Source organism: Gavialis gangeticus, unplaced genomic scaffold (genome assembly GCF_001723915.1).
Source record: "Gavialis gangeticus isolate Ggan-Ray unplaced genomic scaffold, GavGan_comp1, whole genome shotgun sequence".
Lineage (NCBI taxonomy): Eukaryota > Metazoa > Chordata > Crocodylia > Gavialidae > Gavialis > Gavialis gangeticus.
In genome coordinates, this window is record NW_017728992.1 from 52,890,008 (window position 1) to 52,895,010 (window position 5,003).

General features: G+C 43.1%; 2 long non-coding RNA genes across 2 annotated transcripts in view; one reads left to right on the forward strand and one right to left on the reverse strand.

Moving 5' to 3' along the window:
* Positions 1–2,891, reverse strand: part of LOC109301340 — a 4,375-nt gene extending 1,484 nt beyond the window's left edge. The window contains exon 1 of the long non-coding RNA XR_002098512.1: positions 2,648–2,891. This is a non-coding gene — a long non-coding RNA (uncharacterized LOC109301340). The remainder of the gene's footprint in view (positions 1–2,647) is intronic.
* Positions 1–4,837, forward strand: part of LOC109301333 — a 16,116-nt gene extending 11,279 nt beyond the window's left edge. The window contains exon 3 of the long non-coding RNA XR_002098511.1: positions 3,176–4,837. This is a non-coding gene — a long non-coding RNA (uncharacterized LOC109301333). The remainder of the gene's footprint in view (positions 1–3,175) is intronic.
* The last annotated feature ends 166 nt before the right edge of the window (positions 4,838–5,003 follow it).

Below are 5,003 nucleotides of genomic sequence, written 5' to 3' on the forward strand. Positions count from 1 at the left end.
GGGACCTGAACCTATTCAACCTCCACAAGAGGAGGCTGAGGGGGGATCTAGTGGCCATGTACAAACTAGTCAGAAGGGACCAGCAGGCATTGGGGGAGTCCCTGTTCCCCCAAGCACTACCAGGAGTGACTAGAAATAATGGTCACAAGCTGGCAGAGGGTAAATTCAGATTAGACATCAGGAGGCGCTACTTCACTGTCAGGGTGGCTAGGATCTGGAACCAACTTCCAAGCGAAGTGGTGCTGGCTCCTACTCTGGGGGTCTTTAAGACAAGGGTAGACAATCACCTTGCTGGGGTCATTTAACCCCAGTATTCTTTCCTGCCATGGCAGGGGGTCGGACTTGATGATCTGCTCAGGTCCCTTCTGACCCTACTAACTATGAACTACGAAACTATGAATAACTGTAGTGACCTTTGGGGACTTGTTTCTTGCTGCCCTACAACAAAGAGAAATTTCACTGAGTAAGCTTCCTTGGTAGCCCCAGTGAAAAATAACTTCCCAGGCAAGGGGAAGAAACATTCTTCTGGACTTTGTTGAGACATGGACAAACAAACAAATTACAGCAAGTTAAAAGAAGACGACTTTCTGTGTAACAGCTGCTATATGGGAACTATTTACATGCCCACTCATAACATGGCAAATGAAACTACAGTAGTTTGCCTCTCAAGAAAACCCAGATGAAGACCCCCACATCTTAGAATGAGATTACAGGTTACAATTAGCCCATATTAAGAGCACTTAAAATGCAAGCAATCATACATTAAAGCTCAATAATACCTGATAAGTACCCTCTAGGCATATTAAGCTTATGCCACTTTGGGCGAGGCTTATCTTTGAAATGTGTTACACAGATCCATTTAAGTTAACTTTTGGCTGCTCAACTGAAGTTAGATTTGACCACCAATTTGCATTGCCCATAACCCCAGGAGGCACTGCTCCCAGGTGGACTAGCTATTATCTAGGACTCTACAATTCTGGACTGACAGCTAGGTAGGGCTAGGCATCAGGTGAGTGGGAGGGGAAAAAAGTAAAGTGGGATTCAAAGGGGAGGAGGACACGGGTAAGGGAGAGGGAGGTAGGATTAGAGGGCAGAATAGGAGGAAGTGAATGGGTAGAGAGCTGCTGGGCTGCCTTGGGAGAGAGTGGGTAGGACCAGCAACTCCCTGCACCCCAGATCAAATCCATGCTGCCCCCTTGCTCTCTCCATTAGGTCCCATAGTTGTCCAGAATCTCCCCATTGGGAAAGGGGAACAGCAGGGATGGGGCAGGGAACTGTCCAGCAGCCACAGGTGTGCCTAGCAGCTCCCCATGCACCTAGATCAGGCTCAAGCTGCCTCTCTTGGCCCCTCCTCTGCCAAGCATCTACTCACCCCGCCACCCCACTCACCATGTCCCCTCCCCACTGCCAAGCAGCATGGGCGGGCCTTTCCTCCAGTCTATACTGCTGCTAGAGAGCCAGCAAATGGGGCAGGCATGGAGCAGACTTGTAGCTCCTGGCCATGCTCCTACTCACCAGCCCTCTTGCAGCACATCTGAGCAGTGCATGAGAGGGTATTAACCCTTAATGTGCAACTGCTTACAGAATGCGCTAAGTTTAACACAGGTTTAATGTTCCTTAGAGTTCGCACATGCTAACTGTAATGTGTAATCTCACCTTTATCTTTCCCTTGCTGCAGGGTAGTAGTGGGCACACAGATAGTTGTCATGTATCAGCTGTTCTGCGGTAAGTACCTCCCAGCTTTTTGACTTGCTGTACTTTACTTGTCCATACCCTAATGAGTTACAGTTTTCAGATCCTTGAGACCAATTATTTCAGGTTTTCTGTGACTCATTTGTAAAATGGGAAAAACAATATTTCTGTCCCTCTTTTTTATATGAACCTTATATAGAAACCCAATGGAAACTAAACATTTCTTTAGTAAATACTCTTTATTCAATATTTATACAACTAAACTCATTTATCATTAAAAAGTATTTTTATTGTTTTAGCACTTAGAAACCCAAGTCCTAAGCACGGACCATGGTTGTTCTGGGCACTGAACCAATACAAAGCAAAAAGACAGCCACTGTTCCATGTACTGGCCAAATTTACAAAAGTAATTAGGTGTCTACTGGGTTTGACAATAACACTTAAATGAGCAAGGAAACACCTAATCCTGTGACTACAGAGAGAGTTAGGTGTCTAACTTGGTTAAAAAATCTGGCCTTAGGTACCATAAGTGAATGACAAGGAACACAAACCAGCAAACTCACTAAACTATGGAATAAATCACAACTTCAGGGGAAAATAAGAAAAAAACCAAACAAACCCTTTAGAAATACTAAACTGAGAATGTTTCCAGCAATGCTTACAAAGGGAATATTTAAAAGTCCCACATGGTAGCAGGCCTCACTATTTTCAGAAGTACAAGGAAATGGCAGAATGAGGTTCCAAGGAGAGAGCCAACAATGGACCAAGTCACATTCCCTACTCATTTCATAAAGGAGAGCCACATGAGGAATAAGTACATATTCAAAATGTACCAGACATTTTGAAAAGCAACTTATTCTTGCAGTTAATCAATTCCTTACCCCCTATTCCAATCAATTCTTCCCCTCAGTTAGCCAATAACTCAATAAGCTCTTTTTCCATCAGAAATACTTACCCCTCATGTACAAAATTTACCACTGTGACATCAGATCAATTCAACCTTCCCTCTCAACCAGCAAATCAACATGCTTGTTCTCAGCAGCCTTTTAGCAGCTAACAAATCAATATAAAAAGCCTCTAACAGAACTTCCCTCCTCTGCAATGACTCACCAAATCTGTTCGTGAGCACCACAAGGAACTTTTGTTCCCTTCTCCTAGCCATGCAGAGAGATAGCCAATAGAAGTACCCACACACAGGCTCATTTGCACATATGCACAAGCCTGCAAGAGGAGAGTAGTATCCAGCCTTGCCCTTCCTCTCAAGTTGAGAGTGGGCATGCAGTGCTGCCGTTAAACACATCCTATCTCACAAATGAGGTAGGGCCAAGAGTGGCTCCTACTTTGTTTCTGATAGAGGGAAGAACAAGGATTAAGTGCATAGTTATCTCATATACACAGTGCTTGACAAGGGACATAGTACATGTGCCATAAGGGGTGGCAGTTTTGACAAGGGACATACTACCCTCCCCTCTTTTTTTCCTAGGAAGTCCCAAGAAGCCATGGCTGGTGAGAAAAGGAATGTTCATTGTCTTTTACTGTAGATCAGATGCCATATGGCTGTTGAAAAAGAAGACCATTTCAGAACTTGACTTTACCTGTCAGATGACCACACTAGGTGGCTATGATTGAATATTTGTGGCATGTGTCTTAGTCCCTGATTGGATAGCAGATATTGATTGCATGGGAAATAGTGGGCTCATGTACCTGTGCAATTAAAGTGCCTGTATATTCTTTTCAGAAAATTCAGGCTTGTTAAAAGCTCTGGCATACGTGTACCCATCAGAAGCAAATAGCACCTGATAGAAGCAGTTTAGTCCAGGGCTGCTCCTGCTCTGTTCTGTTCTCCTGCAGAAGCCAGGGGGAGCTCCAAGCTCCCCTGGGTGCCAATCCTGGGGCTGGCAAGGGGCACAGGGGCTGGTCCCTATCCCCACATGGCCTGGAGAACTGTCTCCCTCAGTGGGGATGCTGCCTACCATACTTCCTGCCAGCTGCATGTCTACCCCTCCTGATCCCCACCTGGCTGGCAGGGAGCGTCTCTGCCTAGGGGGGGATGACTCTTCCAACCATGTGGGGATCAGGAAGATCCTAATCCCCATGTGGCTGGCAAAGAGCATCCTGCTGAGCTGAGACATCTCTCCCCACCCTTTGTGGACACCTGCCAGCTAGGCTGACTGGGTGTAATTTGCTCCTAGTCAACATCTACACATACGCTACTGCTCAATAGCTAATATATCATTAATTTAGTACCTATTTTTGTTGGTACTAGAAAATGGCTCATTAGCCTAATTTACTGCACAGTAAGGCCCCCACACCTGTAGGCGCTGGCACTTTACTATGCATTAGATTAGTCTAATGTGCAGTAAAGTGTCTTGTGTAGTCACACCCAGTGAGTTACAGCCAATATGGAGAACAGTGGACAATAGCCATTATACTCTGGGACAAATATGAGACACATCCAAGTTTTGGAAGCTTTTCTATGAATTAGAACAGTTACAAATATTCATAGATAATGAATCCAGAAGTAACAATGGCTTGATTTGGGTAATATTTGAAAATGTATACAAATTTGGTAACAATTTTTGGAAGGAATTAAAAAATTGGAAAAAACTCAAAAAAGGCAAAAACTTTTTTGACATGTTCCGAATGACATATTTCTATTTTTTGGTTCAAAATGACATTGTGGATTTCAAAGAGAATTAGGTAGTTACGCGATTTAGAAAATGCCCATAGGTACCTAATATGACTTCAGGAAACAAAATACCTTGATAAGTGTGGACATTGCTAGCCATCTGCATTGGGAACCATTATTTTAGGCATTCTAGATGCAGAGTAAAAGACAGCTGCTACCACAAAGAGTTTACAACATAAAGCTGCAACCCCACAAAGACTTATACAGCACAAGTTGCTACCACATAAGCTATCAATGGGATGACTCACAATACATCAAATTAAACATACAAACGAATCTGAGCAGGATGAGGAACAAAGAATAGACATTTTAAAAGAGAAATTACAATCTATGATGTCAGCGTATGTTCTGCATTCAATATATTTTATAGAATGAACACACACATATTAATTGCTTTTGATGCAATTGCTTTTCCTCTTGGAAATGACTACAAAAAATTAGAGAAAATAAAAATGTAGAATTTCTCTTTTGTTTGTTACCAGGTTTTAGTCTTAAAAGTGTTACGATTCTGTTAGAGTTTTCATTCTTAAATCTGGGATTTTCACCTTTCAACCATATTGAACGTACATTAATGTTTATTCGAGATCACAACTGCTGTTGCTTTCCCTGGCAGAGATTTACC